General features: G+C 48.2%; 1 pseudogene; it reads right to left on the bottom strand.

Moving 5' to 3' along the window:
- Nucleotides 1-643: 643 nt before the first annotated feature.
- LOC123049711 (uncharacterized) overlaps nt 644-19,671 on the bottom strand; it is a 58,573-nt pseudogene continuing 39,545 nt past the window's right edge.

Genomic DNA, 19,671 nt, shown 5'->3' with positions numbered 1-19,671 from the left:
AGTGTCCAGCGATGGCATCAACTTCACGGCGATAAGCCGCCATGAGGTGATCCTTAGAATCCCACTTGCCTGATACTTGTCGAGCCACCAAATCTGAGTTGCCAAAGCACCTTACCCGGCTTAAGTTCATCTCTTTAGCCATCCGAAGACCATGGAGCAAGGCCTCATACTCAGCTGCATTGTTAGTACGGGGAAATATCAACCGGAGCACATAACAAAATTTGTCACCTCAAGGGGAAGCTAAGAACTCCAGCCCCGAGCCTTCCAATTGCCTGGACCCATCAAAATGAATAGTCCAATATGTGTTGTCTGGCTTTTCTTCAGGCATCTGCAGCTCCATCCAATCATTGATGAAGTCCACTAGTGCTTGAGACTTAATAGCAGTGCGTGGCACATACTTTATACCATGAGGCCCAAGTTCAATGGCCCACTTGGCGACTCGTCCTGTGGCTTCTCTGTTTTGAATGATATCTCCCAAAGGAGCAGAACTGACCACAGTGATGGGGTGACCCTAGAAGTATTTCTTGAGCTTCCGGCTTGCCATGAACACCCCATAAACAAGTTTCTGTCAATGTGGATACCTTTGCTTGGACTCGATAAGCACCTCACTGATGTAGTAAACCGGCCGTTGAACCGGATGCTCCTTGCCAGCCTCCTTGCGCTCCACCACAATGGCCACACTGACGGCACGTGTGCTAGCAGCCACATACAGCAATAGGGGCTCTTTATCAATAGGAGCAGCAAGGACCGGTGGCTCAGATAACTGTCTCTTCAAATCTTCAAAGGCAGCGTTAGCAGCATCACTCCAGACAAAGTCGTTCGTCTTCTTCATCATCTGATACAGCGGTATGGCCTTCTCACCTAACTGGCTTATGAACCGGCTTAAAGCAGCAATACGGCCCGCTAGACACTGAACATCATTGATACACGCCGGCTTAGCCAAAGAGGTGATTGCCTTGATCTTCTCCGGGTTAGCCTCAATGCCTCTGTTAGAGACTAGAAAACCCAAAAGTTTGCCAGCTGGCACTCCAAAAACGCACTTGGTCGGGTTAAGCATCATCTTGTAGACCCGGAGATTATCAAAGGTTTCCTTCAGATCATCTATCAAGGTCCCCTTCTATCTGGAATTCACCACAATGTCATCCACATAAGCATGAACGTTACGCCCAATCTGATTGTGGAGACAGTTCTGCACACATCACTGATAGGTCGCCTGGGCACTCTTAAGGCCAAAAGGCATAGACACATAACAGAAGGCTCCAAACGGAGTGATGAAAGCCATCTTCTCTTGGTCCTTAACTGCCATTTTGATCTGATGATATCCAGAGTAAGCATCCAAAAAGCTCAAACGCTCACAACCCGTCGTGGCATCAATGATTTGATCAATACGGAGAAGAGCAAAAGGATCAGCCGGACAAGCCTTGTTTAAGTCCTTGTAATCCACACACATACGCCAGGTGCCGTTCTTTTTGAGCACAACTACCGGATTAACCAACCACTCTGGGTGAAAAACTACAACAATAAACCCGGCCGCCAGGAGCCGGGCCACCTCCTCTCCAATAGCTTTGCACCTCTCCTCATTAAACCGCCGAAGGAACTGTTTGACCGGTTTAAATTTTGGATCAATATTAAGAGTGTGCTCAACGAGTTCTCTCGGTACACCCGGCGTGTCAGAAGGTTTCCATGCAAAGATGCCCGGTTCTCACGGATGAACTCGATGAGCGCGCTTTGCTATTTGGGATCCAGATTGGCACTGATACTAAACTGCTTAGATGAGTCGCCTGGAACAAAATCAACAAGCTTGGTTTCATCAGCCGACTTAAATTTCATCACCGGCTCATGTTCCGTGGTTGGCTTTTTCAAAGACGTCATGTCTGTCGGGTCAACATTGTCCTTGTAGAACTTCAACTCTTCTGTTGCACAAACAGATTCAGCATAAGCAGCATCGCCTTCCTCACATTCCAAGGCTATCTTCCGACTCCCATGCACTCTGTTGGTGCCCTTATGACCCGGCATTTTGAGCTGCAGTTAAACATAACACGGCCGCGCCATGAACTTTGCATAAGCCGGCCGTCCAAACAATGCGTGATATGGGCTCCGGATTTTGACTACCTCAAAGGTTAACTTCTCAGCCCTGGAATCATGCTCATCGCCAAAGGCTACTTCTAGCTCAATTTTACCCACTGGGTACACCGACTTACCGGGCACTACTCCGTGAAAAACAGTGTTGGATGTTTTAAGATTCTTACCAGTCAACCCCATGCGACGAAAGGTCTCATAATAGAGAATGTTGATGCTACTGCCTCCATCCATGAGTACTTTTGTGAATATGTATCCACCAACTTGAAGCGCCACCACTAAAGCCAAGTGACCCGGATTGTCAACCCGTGGAGGGTGATCCTCCCTACTCCATAGAATAGGCTGCTCAGACCATCTCAGATAACACGGAACCGCCGGTTCAACCGTGTTCACCGCCCTCTTATGAAGTTTCTGGTCCCGTTTGCATAAGCTAGTGGTGAGCACATGATACTGCCCACTATTCAGCTGCTTTGGGTTACTCTGATACCCGGATTGCTGCTGTTGTTGACATCCCTGGCCAGATTGCTGATTATAACCACCTTGGTGACCTTGAGGGCCCTGGCCATGACAGCCGCCGCCACCTGAGCCGCCGCCCGGGCCATGAAAACCGCCACCACCTGAGCCGCCACCCGGCCCGTGATTGCCGTCAAAAATGTTAGAATTCTTGAAAGCCTTCATAATCATACAGTCTTTCCACAGATGAGTGGCCGGCTTCTCGCGGGTGCCGTGTCTTGGACAAGGCTCATTCAGCAGCTGCTCAAGGGTGGGACCTGACCCGCCAGACCGAGGAGGTGGCCTCCCCTTGCGTCGTTGATTGTTGCCCTGCGTATTTGCCACAAACTCTGAGCTACCGTCAGCCTTACGTTTATTATTGCCTCCTTGATTCGCTGGGTTATGCTGAAGACCCTTAGGGTTACCGTTCTTCTTTCCCTTCCTTGTCTTCTCTTCATCAGACGCGGGATCCTTGGTACTATCAGAATCGGCGTATTTGACCAGAGCCGCCATCAGCTGGCCCATGTCATTACAATCGCGCTTGAGCCGCCCCAGCTTCTGTTTCAGAGGTTCAAAACGGCAAATTTTCACCAACATTAAGACTACAGAGCCGGCATCCATCTTATCAGATGAATGTTATTTCCTTCACCCGGCGCACCCAATGGGTCGTGGACTAACCTTCCTCTTGCTTGCAATTAGTCAAGTCCACAATCGACGTGGGCTGCTTGCATGTGTCCTTCAAGTTCTGAATGAACCGGGCCTTTAACTCGGCCCAGGAACCAATGGAATTAGGTGGCAGTCCCTTTAACCAAGTGCGGGCCGTTCCATCCAGCATCATAGTGAAGTACTTGGCCATTGCTGCGTCACTGACCTCCAGCAATTCCATGGCCATCTTGTAAGTTTCAATCCACGCCCCCGGCTGCAACTCAGCCGTGTAGTTAGGCACCTTTCGAGGCCCCTTACAATCCTTGGGCAAACGCTCATTACGCAGTGCTGGCACTAAGCAAGGGACACCTGCGGTTCTCGTGGTTGCGCCTGCCTCAATAGAAGTCGTCGGATAAACCGGAAAAGGTTGGTAAGCCGCCTACTCCATCACCTGCTAAGCCGCCCGCTCAGCCTCTTGGCGTACCCTATCTTGGTTAGCCAAGTTAGGGGCTCCATCTCGCGCCGGGTCTCGCCTACCTGGCTGATCACGGCGCCGGACGTTGCTCGAAACTGCCACCTAGTCCATATGCCTGCTGTAACTCGGCCTCCGGCTTGGACGAGGGGTCGAATGAATCCTGTCCGACTGTAAGAGTATGCCTCCTGCTGTACCAGAGCCGTCTGAAGAAGTTCTCTGACCCTTCGTGTTTCAACCGCCGTCGGAGAGTCGCCCTCCACTGGGAGAGCCGCCAATCGCGCCGCCGCAGCGATCATGTTCTCCAGCGGGTTAGAATAATGACCCGGTGGTGTTGGCACATATTGAGGCGGAGCTGTGTTCACTCGGGGAGGTTCCGTCACCCGTGGTTGAACCGGCGCCCCAGCTCCAGGCGTCGCAGCCGGGTTTACCTCTGGCGGATTACTGGGACCTGCACCGGGTGTGCGAAAGAGATTTCTAGGATCGTAAATCAAAGGCAGACGGGATTGAGACTTCTGGTGCCTTCTCCTCATGACCTCATTTGATGCGTTTAAATCCATCGTAAGCTGGAACGCTTCTGATTGAAGCTGCTGAGCTCAAGCCTCCAAAGCTGCCCGTTCTGTGGCCAATCTGGTGCCCTCAGCTGCTAGGTTTTCCTTGGCTTGTGCTATTAACTCACGCAATCGAGCTACCTCTGCGTCATGTTCAGCCTGATCTGCTGGATTAACTGTGGCGGTTAACAGGGTTGTCAACCTATCCGTGAGATCAATCAGCACCTGATCCGGCAGGCGCACAGGGCCTCCTGCCCCGGCTGCCGCTGACCCGGAGGTTATCGCTGCCGCAGCTGTAGAGTTTTGACCTGGTTGAGTGCCATCCATGAAGATCCCTACTCTGCTCGGCGGCTCAAAGGGGTCCGGAATACTGCTGCCATCGGAATAGCCCCCAAGCCCGCCGTCTTGTAATTGATACAACGAATCCGTCTCACCCATGGATGACTCACCGTCAGAATAGATGGCCGTCTCAGCGCCAGACACGGATCCTTCAGGAAGTTCTCCTCCATGGATGCATCCCATGAAGGCACGCTTCATGGCGGGCGGAGCCTGGGCGGGTCTCGCACGCTGAGCCGTCTCGACAATGTCGGTACAGATGTTCGCCTCAGGGCCCGGCTCGCCGATCTGGCCGATGAAGACGTGAATTCTGCCGAAGGGGACCCGGTACCCGTACTCAATTGAGCCGGCGTCGGAGCCCCAGCCTGTGTCGTCGATGTAGAGCTTGCCGCGACGACTCTTGGTCATTCGGCCCACAACGTATCCCTTGAGCCCTTCGAAGCTGCCCTTGAAGAACTCAAATCCACCGTGCGCTGGCCCCACGGTGGGCGCCAACTATCTTGGAATCGTCACGGCAGATGTCCTAGTGAAAGTACTTAGTCGTGGAGCCATCGCAACTAGGAAGCAAGAAGGGGTTAATCCAGACAAAGAACACGAGGTTTATACTGGTTCGGCCCCTTGCGGTGAAGGTAAAAGCCTACGATCCAGTTTTGAGTGGGATTATGTATGTCTCGATAACCAGGGAGCGAATCCTCTTGTCCTAGCTCTCGATTTGATGTTACTTGCCCTGAACCGCCGCCGGGTCGTCCCTTTATATACAGAGGTCGACGCCCAGCGGCTCATAGAGTCCCGGCCGGCTCATAAACAGTGTCTGGCTCGGTTTCTCTCTATTCCTGTCTTATAATACAAGTTTACACATATATGGCGGTTTATCTCTACGGGCCTTAAGTCGCCCTTTGGGCCCTGGGCCCTTAACTAACCCGCCATCTCCAGGAGCTGTCACGGGCTTCAAGAGTCGTCATGAGTATAACCCGGCCCCTCCTGGGCGGGTCATACTAATAATTATATCCCCAACAGGACCTGTTTAAGGTCTGTTGGCGTAGCCAATTGTGACAAAGCCCGTATTTTGGCTGGATTTGCCTCAATTCCTCTATTGGAAACGATGAAGCCCAGCAATTTTCCGGTGGGGACGCCAAAAACACACTTTTCCGGATTGAGCTTGATGTCATATGTATGGAGGTTGTCGAATGTAAGACGTAGATCGTCTATCATTGACTCGACGTGCCTGGTTTTGATGACGACGTCATCCACATATGCTTCAACTGTCTTGCCGATCTGTTTCTCCAAGCATGTTTGAATCATGCATTGGTAAGTGGCGCCGGCGTTTTTGAGCCCGAAAGGCATAGTGTTAAAGCAGAAAGGCCCATATGGGGTAATGAATGCCGTTGCATCTTGATCGGACTCCTTCATCTTGATTTGATGGTATCCGGAGTACGCATCGAGGAAACACAGTGAGTCGTGTCCTGCGGTTGCATCGATAATCTGATCAATGCGAGGGAGGGGGAAGGGATCCTTAGGGCAGGCCTTGTTAAGATCTTTGAAATCGACGCACAGGCGCCAGGATTTATCCTTCTTTGGTACCATCACACGGTTTGCTAGCCAGTCCGGGTGTTTTATTTCTCTGATGAATCCGGCCTCCAGTAACTTGGCTAGCTCCTCTCCCATGGCTTGTCGTTTAGGTTTGGAAAAACGCCACAATGTTTGCTTGACTGGTTTATACCCCTACAAGATATTAAGGATGTGTTTGGCCAACCTGCGTGGGATTCCTGGCATATCAGAAGGGTGCCAGGCGAATATGTCCCAGTTCTCGTGCAGGAACTCTCATAGCGCGGCATCGACCGTTGGGTCGAGTTGTGCCCTGATGGATGCTGTCTTTTTGGGGTCCGTCGGGTGGACTTAAAATTTGATTATTTCGTCTGCTGGTTTAAAGGAGGTGGATTTGGGTCGCTTGTCCAGGATTACGTCATCCCTATCCACAGTGGAGCGCAGCGCGGTCAGCTCTTCGGCCGCGAGGGCTTCAGACAATGCCTTGAGGGGCAGGGATGCGGTTTTATTTTCGGCGCGCAGTGCTATGTCCGAATCACTGGCAAGAGTGATGGTGCCGTTGGGCCAGGGCATCTTGAGCTTCATGTACCCGTAATGAGGTATAGCTTGAAAGCGTGTTAATGCGTCTCGCCCCAGTAGGGCGTGATATCCGCTGTTCAAAGGGGCCACTTGGAAGGCTATTTCTTCGGACCGATAATTCTCCAGCGTGCCGAATACCACGTCGAGCGTGATTTTTCCCGCGCATCGCGCCTCCCTACTGGGAATGATTCCCCAGAAGGTCGTGCTACTTTGCTCAATGCAGCTCCTATCTATTTCCATTTTTATGAGTGTGTCCTCGTAGATGAGGTTTAGTCCGCTGCCGCCGTCCATGAGAACTTTGGTGAGCCAGAAGCCGTCCACAATTGGACTGAGGACCAAGGCGGTTGGTGCCCGGACTGTCCTGAATTTTGGTTCATCATTGACATTGAAAGTTGTGGCCGTGTCATTCCAGGGGTTTATTGCTGCGACTTGGCAGACTTCGGCGAGGTCGCGGAGTGCCCTTTTGCGCTGATTTTTCGAAGCAAATGTCTCAAAGACCGTCAATACTCTGAGGTCGTCGTCTTCCGGGGGTTGTTGTTCTGGGGTGTTTTTGGTGAGGAGATCTTCGCCGCTCTTGGCCACTTGCCGGAGTGTCCAATATGCTCTAAGGATGTGGGTTGGTATGGTGTCCGGTGTTGCATGTATTTTGCATGGCCTGTCGAGCCATCCCTCCAGAATGGTTCTGCGCCCCGTAATGGGCTTTGATTTCTTTACTATTGGGTCAGGCGCCCCGCGAGGGTGCGACCTTTTTGCCCGGACGAGGGGCTGAGTTGAAGCGGGTGGTTCCCAACGAGTTGCCTGAGTTTTCCAGGTGCTTTCCATTGCGCAGTACTTCTGTACTATGGTTGCCAAGTCAGCAAAGTGTAATACGCGAGAGCGTCTGATGGCAGTGAGGATTCCATCATCCGTGCAATTGTTGCAGAATACTGAGATCGCATCTTCATCGCGGCAATATTTAATCTTGTCTTTGACAAGGAGGAAGCTGGCCCAAAAGTGATGGACCGTTTCCTGAGACTGCTGTCATATGTACATAAGATCGCGTATAGCTGCGTGGGTGGGTGGTTTTAAATCTGAACCCTGACCCGATTAGGGATCCGGAGTTTGTAAATCTTCTGAACTTAATGGTTCAGACTCCGGGATATCAACTGACGTTTTAGGCCCGTCGTCCGATTCTAGGTTCGGAGGGCGGGGCGCGTCGTTCCGCGGACAGGTATCCGGCTCCTTGAGATCAGAAATCCGAACATAGTTCGTCCTCAATATAGGGAAGAGTTATTGTCTTGCTCCTCCACTACCGCTATCTGATGGGTGATCGGCGGAGATTTAATTTCTTTCTGATCAGGTTTAAGCCCAATCTGATCATAGTCTGTAGCGACCCCCAAGGCGACGATGCGATCTAGGAGTTCGTTTAAAGACGACAACTCCGTCGGATCCATCCGTTTGGAGTATTCGGAGTCAACGCGAAAATGATTTTCGATGACTTGAGGAGTCATCGTCGGTTTAACGGCCGAACAGGCGGTCATGGTAAAGCCGCCAAGTCAGAGCGTTTGGCCCGAAGCCAGGGCTTCTCCGGAGGTGATATTATCCTTGACAACAAGGCGGGCCATGAACCCTGTTTTCGATGTCACAGCGGAACTCTCAATGAAAGCACCAACGTCGGTGTCAAAACCGGCGTATCTCGGGTAGGGGGTCCTGAACTGTGCGTCTAGGGTTGATGGTAACAGGAGACAGGGGACACAATGTTTACCCAGGTTCGGGCCCTCTCTATGGAGGTAATACCGTACTTCCTGCTTGATTGATCTTGATGAATATGAGTGTTACAAGAGTTGATCTACCACGAGATCGTAATGGCTAAAACCCTAGAGGTCTAGCTTGTAGACTATGATTATGATGATTGGCCTCTACGGACCTAGCCCTCCAGTTTATATAGGCACCAGAGGGATCTAGGGTTACATAAGGTCGGTTACAAAGAAAGGAATCTTCATATTTGGCCGCCATGCTTGCCTTCCACGCCAAGGAGAGTCCCATCCGCACACGAGAGAGAGTCTTCGGTCTTCGTATCTTCACGGCCCATCAGTCCGGCCCATGCATAATAGGTCGGACACTGGAGGACCCCTTAGTCCAGGACTCCCTCAGTCCCAGCTGTCAGGGGGAAATGTTTTTTTCGCAAAATACAGCTAAGCCAAAATACAGAGGCCCTTCCGGTAGGTCCCCGCTGTCAGGGGGAGGAATCATTATTTTGTGCGTAATAAGGAGGCACTTCTTATAGTGGCCATGGACCCAGCTGTCAGCCTCTCCATGTACAGTCCTCTTCCGATGTAAGTCGTTCCTTGACCACGTTGACCACGCCATAGTGAGAGCGCCAAGGCGGTGGACGACGGCGAGGCCTAGGAAGGGAATGACCCGGAGCCGGGGAAGACTCGACAGTTGTTTCCCACGCGAAGGGGAGTACGAGGGTTTACTGGTTGGACTGCTATGTGAGGCTACCATCGCCGAAGAATAACAGGAGGTCTGGGTGAGTACAGGGATGGCCAGGCCAGTGATGGGAGTAGGGTGGGGTGCTAAGGCCTGCGTGACAGCAGAGCCGGCCACAAAGGCAGGAGCAGGCGGCACGACTAGCACTGGTTTGGGCGGCTAGAGCAAGAAGACTAGAGGTTGAAGAAGCACAACGACCGTTGGAGGGACATTGCAAGATCACTGCTACTAGAATCATGCATATTCACTAAGTTGACAAAGCCCTCCGTCCGCGTCAACTTAGTAGGCCCACGAGTCAGCCTCCAAATATCGTGGGTCCCAGCTAGCAGGGGAGTGTTCATTTTTTATGCGTAATAAGGAGGCACTTCCTTGCGTGCGAAGATATAGCTGGTGGGTTCGAGCTGTCAGCGGGAGGAACGTTTTTTCGCGGAATACAGAGGCCCTTCCGGTGGTTCCCCGCTGTTAGGTGAAGGAATCAATATTTTGCGCATAATAAGGAGGCACTTCCTTGCGTGTGACCGTGGACCCAGCTGTCAGCCTCTCCACATACAGTCCTCTTCTGATGGATGTCGTTCGTTGACCACGCCGCACCGAGAGCACTAGGGCGGTGGACGACAGCAAGGCCTAGGAAGGGAACAACATGGAGCCAGGGAAGACTCGGCAGTTGTTTCCCACGCGGAGGGGAGTACGAGAGTTTACTAGTTCGTCTGCCATCACCGGAGAATAACAACAGGTGTGGGTGAGTATAGGGATGGCTAGCCCATCGATGGGAGTAGGGTGGGGCGGTGAGGCCTGCACGACAGCACAACCGGCCATGGAAGGAGGGAGCAGACAGTCCGGTCAGCGCTGGTTTGAGTGGCTGGAGCAGGAAGAGCAGAGATTGAAAAAGCATGACGGCCGTTGGATGGACATCTAACAGTCATTGCTCTCATGTGTTAACTAAGTTGACAAGGCCTTGCGTGCGCGTCAACCTTTTTTTAGGAAAGCATACACGACAACCTAGTAGCCTCACAAGTCTGCCTCAAATATGTGGAAAACAGCATACAACACATCTGCCATTATTGCTAATAAATGTACAACCCATTGGCTTATTCTTAAGGATTTTTTAAGACCATATTCTCTTTGTTACCATTACAACCCATATTCTGGCCATGGTTAAAAATTCAACCAAATTTTCATATTTTGGTGTGGTCCGAACTGTTTTTAATCCTGAAATTTCGAACCACGTTCAAACAAATTTAAAAATGATAAATTTTTATCCATTTAAAATCCAACATAATATTCCCCACAAAAAACAATTAAATTCGAAATCTTGAAATCTAAAAAAACGATATTTGAAACTAATTGCCGGTTTGCTGTGTTTTTAAAATTTACATCCCATTTCTTACTACTTCATTTTCTGGGAAAGAGAATAGATCGCTCTCGTCTTGAAAGATTTGCAGCCCAGCAGGGCTGAGAAAGCAAGTAGGCCTCCGTTGGGTATTTCTTTTAAAAAAGTAGAACTGGGCTAGCCATTTTCAGAAAGAAAAAAAACACAACTAGGCTCATCATGTGGTAAACATAAAATAAAACCCTTGCTAGACGGGCCACAGCCCCCGCACAGTCCCGTTGTTACCTTGATCCGTCTCTAAAACTAGTACTAAATAACAACTGCTTGTTCATAAAAAAAGTAAATAAAAATTGTGCAACCTGCTGGGTGCCTGGTGTCAGCCGCTCGTTGTGTAATTCTCTCGTTTATTGACTATGTTGACAATGGCGTGGGACCCAGATGTCCAACCATTAGGAGGAACCATTTTTTTGGGCTTGTAATAACGAGGCACTTGCTTGCGTACTGCCATGACCCTGGTAGGTCCCTACTGTCATCCTCTCCACGTACAGTCATCTCCTTATTCCTCTCGGTTGTTGACCACGTTGACAACGCTAGACGGCGGCGCACCACGCACGACGAGCGAGGCGAAAAACGACGGCGAGGCCTCGGAAAGGAATAAACATGAGTTGTGGAAGATGCGGCAGTCTAGTCGCAGGAGGAGGGGAGTACGAGATTGACTGGTTCGGGTGCGGGTGCGTGTTGGGGCGGACGTCGCCAGAGAATAATGGGACGTGTGGGGGGAATAGAGGGATGAGTACGGTGGGGTGGCGGAAGCGCAACCAGCCATGGGAGGCGGAAGCAGGCGGGACCAATGGGGTGGTTTGGTTTGGGCGGCTGGAGGAAGAGGGCAAGAGATAGGAGATACACGGAAGATGTTGGATGTCAATCCAACGGGTGGTAGGCAGAATCGTTTGTTGACTGATAAGTCAACACCACCTTGGATAGGCTTTTTCCTCGTGGGTCCCAAATGTCAGAATCAAAATCTGTCACGGCCATGCAACCTTTCTTATGAATATGTACATCCCATTTGGCGTGCTAGTTCAAAATAAGTTTGTGGGTGCTGGTGGGGGCTAATCACTTGGGTTCTGTAATGCACAGTGAGCTCAAGCAGCCAGCGAGAGTGATGCTATTTCCCTTGGTTGGGATTTGTTACAATATTTCTCTCTTAATTAAACAAATGGCAAGCCATTTGCCTTGTTTCAAAGAAAATATGACAGTCACAACCGAGTTGAAAATGGCAACAACATCTAACTCCAGCTTACAAACTGTACAAAAGCACGAGGGTCAATTGTTAATCAGGTTTAGACAAAACCAAGATTGAAAAGGGCAACAACATCTAACTCCAACACTATTTCCGACAGTCACAATCAAATGGATCGGTCAGGTCCATAGAATGAACATCCTGGGTCATAAAATTTACTGGATTATGACCACAAGATGTTGTAAATAGAAGCCCGACACGTTCAGAAGCCCTTTTGTCCACCTGAAGCTCCTTTTTTGCTCTTCGAAATACCCATCCATCAAAATGATGGTGCTGATAAACCTAAGCGTGATGAACAATAGTAACCTTGCATTCAGCAGGAAGAATGTGACAAATCTAGTGTTTGCATGGTTGGCTACATATCGTTCGAGTGTTATTGTCTTCAATCGAATGTCATGAGAACTGAGAAAATCCCGGTGCTTACGAATCCATCGATTGGTTATAACTTTCTTACCCCATCCTATTGCATAAATAGACATGAAGACTGAAAACAGTTAAGGTCTAAAAAAGAGTGTCGAAAGAGCAACAGTTGAACGGTTAATTCTAGTACACTATATGCGGGCTTCCAATGTGCGTGAAATTATCACCTTTATATACAACTTCTCCAGACATGGAATGCATTGCAGCAAGCCAATAATCTTGTTCAGATCAAAACTATTCATATGGATATAGAAGAACTTGACAGAATCCAGCATCATTGATAGGCTATCCATGGACAAACTCTTCATTGAGCATAGAACATAATATTAGTACAAAAAGTGTACTCCTAGATGATATAGAACTTATGCGCAGAAATTTAAAATGCAGCATATGATTACAAGTGTAGATGATAATATACATCACCTGAAGAATGGTGGAGCCAAACACCATCTTGAAATGAACACAGAGATCATGTATTACACCCAAGGTCTCTAGTTTAGGCGCAGAGACGACAGTTATTTCCGATGACGAATAACGAGAATCAAGGATCAACCTTTGAAGTGAAGGGGCATCTTCGATGATGAGCTACCTTCCGTCAAAAGAAATTCCAATTCTTACAAGGTTAGGCGACTTTATTTGGAGACAACCGATTCTAACTGTGAAAACAAGCACCAAGCACTCCAGGGCAGGCAACTGGAGTGGATGATGTTGTGCAATGAGGCCTCTGACATACGAGCCCCAACAAGTGAAAGTTTTTTGAGAAATGAGAGTCAAAGGTTTAGTACCAGATTGTCCGGTAGGTAGCACATCACAAAGGTGGCGGTGTGGAGAGAGGAGGAAAACCACGAGATGGACATCGGTGCTGAGGACACAAGTACATGGCGTTCGGTATGTGGTATGTGATTTCTAGGGGAATAGTAGAATTCAAGTAGCTCTAGTTATGTGAATTCAGGGGATTTTAGCCAGGCGTCCACCATGCAGGGCATGCTCAGGTGCATGCTGGGATGCAGAGGCCTTGAACGGAGCCCTGGTGGGAGGAGATGATGGCTCCGGGGAGTTCAAAATCATTAAAGAGAGATAGCTCACGACAGTCGAGATTAAGGGGCGCGGCGCGCCATAGAAGGCGCCACCGAGTTGAGAGGACTTGGGTGCGGCAGCAATCCTTGGTGGGAAGAAGCGAAGTGATCTCCCCAAGGATGGCATCCTAGAGATCGCTGATGCAGTCCGCTCGAGATTCTACGGGTTCCTAGGATCCGGTGGGGGGGGGGGGCTCGCCGCTTCTCCCCGCGCTGCCGGGTGCGGGATCTACAACAGAAATTGCCGCTGGCGGGAGCCTCATCTTCTTGGCGCTGGGGTCAGCCGACTCCATTTTCCTCGAGGGCGTCGTGTTGCGCTCATGGATTTGAGCAGACTAACGAATGACGAGGCTAGTTGTAGTGCGAGTGAAGAAGAAGGGGAGCTGGGGTTTTCTGCAGCAGTGAGGAAGAAGGGGAGCTGGGGTTTTCTGTAGGAGTGAGGTGAGGAATTTGGGGGTATGGCTGGAGCGAGGTGACGTGTGGTGGGTGGGAGTGAGGAGGAAGAAGAGCACCCATGTTTTTTCGGGGGGTGGTGTGCTGGGTAGTGCCTCTCATTAAGTAAATATATGGGCTTTTGAATTGATTTTATTATTTACTAGGGTGGATGGGCTCTTTTGTCTTGGGCCCAGAGAAACAATTACTACTAGTAAGTGGATACACTACCTCTTCTTGCTTCTCTGAGGTCATCGAAACGTCTCCCGCTACAGAATGCTGTTTTACTTTAGTTCACCGACATGTGGGCCATGCAGCGCGCGAGCCCAAATGCCATCCACCAAATTAGAAGGCGGATGCGGGCGGAGAGTCACCCCGGTCATAGCGCGGCAGTACCGAGCCATCACATCACAAAACCCCACCTCGCCGCAGTCTAAGTTTGACGGACGAAGCAACCGTCATTTCACTCTTAGCTAAATCCCCTTCTCCCTCACCGTCTTCAAGAAAGCCAACACTCGCATCTGCCATTGTTCTTCTCTCCCAACGAAGGGAACGTAAGTGGATCCGTGATGCTGGTATATTTTCTTTCAAAAAAAAGAACTTTTGCAAAGCAGTAACCGACCCTCCTTCTCTTTTTTGTTTCATTGTCATTGCGATTGTGTTTTCCTTTCAGTTGTCTCCTATATTGTAGCGACCAGACCTCAAACAGTCTGATCTCTGTGCATCAGTGTCATCCCTGGATCGGTAATGCTGACACGCACAGTACTCGAAGGATTTATAACAGAGTACCAATCACACACTTATTACATCGAATGTCTCAAAAGAGAACTTATTACAATAAATAAGGCTTAAGGCCATCTAACATGATAACAGCGGAATGCTTGGAAGATATAGTGAGTCCATCAACTCCAACGGCATCACTGAGTGAAAGACCACGACCTAAGGCTCCTTACTCGTCGTCTGAAAAGTCTGCAACATGATACATTGCAGCCTGAAAAACGGGTCAGCACATGGAATATGCTGGCAATGTAACACAAGAGAGTAATGAACAGAATAAAGCTATCACTATGTGCATATATGGCTGGTGGAGGCTGTATGGTTAATATGTTTTGCGAAAAGCCAATTTTTCCCTGCAACAAAGGAATAAATTTTATTTAACTACAAAGTTGGTTGAAAACATTGAGAATCGTAAACCCCAGCTCAATCCCAATTAAAAGGTAATTAATAACCCCAACAAAATTAATTTTTGAGTGATGAGGTCCACATGATAATCCAAGAACCAGATACTCAAGATTGTCCATAACCGGGGACACGGCTAACCATGATTAGTTTGTACACTCTGCAGAGGTTTGTGCACTTTTCCCCACAAGACTCGATCTCCTCCGTTGGATTTCTCGCACTACATGATGTTTGAGAAACGGATGACCGAGACACAGTCTTTCCGAAGAGGTCCCCTTAACCGATAGATAGGCCTGTACACCTACAATCCCCTACATCTGCTAGCCCATCATGGAAAGGCTTCCCACAACTTACTCAACTACGCCAGAGCCCATAATGGCATGTGGCTGCACACGGAAGTTTCTAGCAAGAATAATCTTATGACCCCTTTGAGCCTGGGTGGCAGTCCATAGGAGAATCACACGGTACCCCGGGATTTCCAAAAATACAGGCAACACTGGATTCCCTAGGTGCCTCAATCCACCCAGATGTGTATTAAAGTTGCCACCTCAAGTTAACCATTAATTAACAATCTCACATCTGTCATGGGTACACTCAAACCCAAACCACGTCTACGAGCATAGCATAGCAATATAAGCAACGTAGAAGTAACTCCCAGGGTTTGATAATAAACAGGTGAATAGGTACTACCTCAACTACTTCCCGAACCCACAATTTAAATCAGAATCCTAACCATGCAATTGTTTGAGGATTTATCTAACGCAATAAAACTGGGTAGTAAAGAGGTATGATCAAAGTGTTACTTGCCTTGCTGATGATCCGCGAAACCTAGAGACTCGTAGTAGCACGCTTCGCACTCCGGGTACTCTATCGCAAACAAACAAGCATACAATAAGCAATCAAGCAAAGACGCACGGGTAAAACTCAAATAAGAAAGTCTAACCAGAAAGTTCAACTTAAGAACTCCGGTTTGCAAAAAGAATCAACTCAAACGAAGCAACAAAACTCAAACTGCGAAAGAAACAAGCTTCATTTACTAATCTGGACTAAAGTCAAATTTTATAGTAGCAAAAACTTGTTTAAGTTGATTAAACAGAAAGAGGGTTTCGAGACGAAACTCTAGGCGCTTGAATCACCTCATTCCGATAAACGAGCGAAAAGATAAACTAAAACGAAAATCGGATCAGAAATCACGATCGAAAATAATCGCGGAAAATCTGAGAAAAAGAAAAACTGACGAACAGGCTAACGAACGAACGTTCGCTGTCTGCGGCTAAACGGTGAAAACCTTCGTTAAAATGAACAAACGAACGGGCGTTCGCAAAAATAACTAAACCGAAAAAACCAATCTAAAAAAATAAAAAAAGCATCTAGGGTTTAAAAAAAAGATCGGTTTTCTCGCGAAAAACGAGGCGGCGACGGCGGCTATATCCGGTGAGGTCCGGCGAAATGACGGCGGTGGCGGGTGGCGGCTCCGGCGGCGAGGGCGGCTAGGGTTTCGGTGGCGGCGGGCTGATGGGCTGCGGGGCTCGCCTCGGCGGCTTGTAAAGCCTCCCCCGGGCGGAGTCCCGGGCGGATACGGCCCAAAGTCGGTTTCCTTTTTTTTAATTATTCCTCGCAGAAAAACGAATAAAAGAAATACTAAACGGACTCCAAAAATCTTGAAATAAATTTTTCCCGTCCTTTAAAAATCTACCGCACAAGGTGAAAATTTATTTGGGACTCTAATGCAATTTTGAAAAACGCATATTTTTCCTAATTCAAATAAAATAGCGATAAAACTCCGAATAAAATTCTTATTTGATTTTAATATTAAATCTCCAATATTTCTTTATTTTGAGGAAATCATTTTATCCTCTCTCTTTTATTTTCATAAAAAGAAATATTCGAAGAGAAAATATTTAAAATCAAACGATTCTCTTTTCAAAATTCGAGAAAACTCGAATATGAAAATAACGAAATTCCCAACTCTCTCCGTAGGTCCTTGAGTTGCATAGAATTTCTAGGATCAAGCCAAAATGCAATAAAATATGATATGCAATGATGATCTAATGTATAACATTCCAAATTGAAAATTTGGGATATTACATATATGTCAGTTTCATGATGGACCAAGGAGAACCTCGGAATGATCTCTTGATGTTGGAGCAGACGCGGGAGGTTGATCCCCACAAGATAGAGAGCTCCAAGAAGATGGAGGCCGCCACCGAGCCGATCCGAGATACGCTCACGGCCACTACGGAGATGGTCAACCCCCCGTTTGAGGTTACAACCCCCATGGCCCTGCAGGAGCAGTTTCCCCCCTTATAGGATGCCCCCCTGAGCTGCCCAAGGTGATTTTCTTCTTTGTTGATCTCGATTGTGGGTTTTCATCTAAGTATGTGGTGATAAATAATGCAAAATTGTATTAGCTTCGATGCCATGCTACCTTCCCTGTCATGCATACTTTTGAATCTAAATAGTGGTTTAAATATCTTGCGTTTTTATATTGGAAAGTAATTCAGAATTCATTTCCGTTTCAATTAGAGCCCTGATGCAGACAAGGATTGTGTGGTTGTACATGTCACTCGCTATGAGGCGGATGACCTGAATATATGCACTGGGAAAACAAAGATCTTAGGTTGTTGGATCCTGGAAGCCAGTTGCACTTGTACCAAAGTCAACATGTATTCCAGCCACACTGTTGTCAGGCGTGTTGTCCAGGGTGTACTAAAGCACAAGAAGTTCAAAGCTACTCCTTCGTTTGTGATTACTATTCTTGTCAAGCTTACGCAGGAAGATGACGTGGCATGCCTCCACAAGCAAGTTTATGAGTGGCAAGGCCACAAGGTTTTCAAGAAGGTTGACAGGATTGAGATGCTGCCGGACATCCTCGATGATGTTCATGGCAAGGTCCGTCTTGTCTCCATCCCAAATTAGATCGAGGCATGAAATTGTTGGCCCAGCTAGTGTTTAAAAGTAGTTTGGATTGTGTCTAATTATCCGAACCTTGCCTATTATCGAGCCCTCTAGGGCTAGTACTCTGTTTGAATCCGTCTATGGAAACCACTGCTACTTTTGTGTGCCCGTGAATCACGTGAGAACCACCATAATTGTTGCCAAAACAGATGCGTCCTCACTAGTTTTTCATGTAATATGGCATGGTAGGACATAAGTTGTCACGGTTTATCATACGAGCAGTGTGTGTTTGATGAAATAGAGTACTTGTTCGAGAATTGTGCGCCGATGTATAAATATGGTACGTTAGGCTGGTTAAGTACTTGTAAACATTGTTGGTGCTGCCCCACTTGTAAGAAGTTGTTCAAAACACGACACATTGGCCCAACTTGCTTCAACACTAGAAAAGTCGGCTATGGAACAGCTAAGAATCAATACTCTGTTGTCTGACATATAAGCAACTACATATCTTGTTACAGTGGTTCATGCAGTTAACTGCGGCCACAATGTAAATTCCAAACATTCACACGCTAGTCCAGCATTCATGTGGAACATTCACATTAAACTCGGCTTCATAAAATACTTGAAAAGCATAAGTTCAGCAATTTTATACATCTCAATGATTGATACAACATAACCAACATTTACTAGTTCACAGCAAAAGACAAACTTGTGAGAAGGTTTGCAAATCAGGAAAAATCAAGCAAGGCTTCTCCGGGCAAAGGGCCTCCCTAGGCAGGCTTTCATTTTTTGGAGTTCACTCTGGTTTTTCTTGTTGCCACTTTATGATCGAAAGTAGTTCTAGAGGGGGTGTGATTAGACTACTTGACCAAATAAAAATCTAACCTTTTCCCAATTTTAGTTGTGGGAAGATGTAAACAATTAGCACAAGTCAAGCAATCAACCTACACATGCAATTCTAAGAGTATAGTAGCGAAAAGTAGAACATTGCATATGAAGGTAAAGGGAAGGGTTTGGAGAGTGCAAAGGCAATGGATACACGGAGATTTTTGGCATGGTTCCGATAGGTGGTGCTATCGTACGTCCACGTTGATGGAGACTTCAACCCACGAAGGGTAACGGTTGCGCGAGTCCATGGAGGGCTCCACCCACGAAGAAGCAACCTTGTCTATCCCACCATGGCCATCGCCCACGAAGGACTTGCCTCACTTGGGTAGATCTTCACAAAGTAGGCGATCTCCTTGCCCTTACAAACTTCTTGGTTCAACTCCACAATTTGACGGAGGCTCCCAAGCGACACCTAACCAAACTAGGAGACACCACTCTCCAAAACGTAATAGACACTACAAAAAAAAAAGACACATCCGTGACATTTTGGGCCGAACGAATTTTTTTCTGTCATACATATGACACTTCTATGAGGATAATTGTGACAAAACCCGGTATCATCATAGATGTGGTGGGCTCCTACTTCTATGACAAAAAATCATGACAGAAAATGGGCTTTTCGTCTTGGGCGGGCCGGAGACGCAGCTGCATGACATTCTTTGGGCCATCCATGACGGAAAAAACCTTGGTAGAAGCGAGGGCGAGGAAAATTTCGGGGAGTTCCCGGTTACGGTGGGAGGTCGGGGGCCGAGCGATGCGCGTTTCTCTCGTACACGTACACGCGTGTGTGCGAGGCATTGGCTCTAACTGAACCCGAGTGAGGCGTTGGGCTCTAACTGAACCCGAGCGATTGCACTGCACGCTACGCGTTACTGAACCCGAGCGATCGATCGATGGCTGTTAACTAAACCCGATCGAGCGATTCCTTCGCTACTGCTGCTAACTGAAGCCGATCGATGCTGCCTCTGGGATGAACA

Source organism: Triticum aestivum, chromosome 2D, assembly GCF_018294505.1.
Source record: "Triticum aestivum cultivar Chinese Spring chromosome 2D, IWGSC CS RefSeq v2.1, whole genome shotgun sequence".
Lineage (NCBI taxonomy): Eukaryota > Viridiplantae > Streptophyta > Magnoliopsida > Poales > Poaceae > Triticum > Triticum aestivum.
This window is presented reverse-complemented; position numbering and strand designations above follow the sequence as displayed.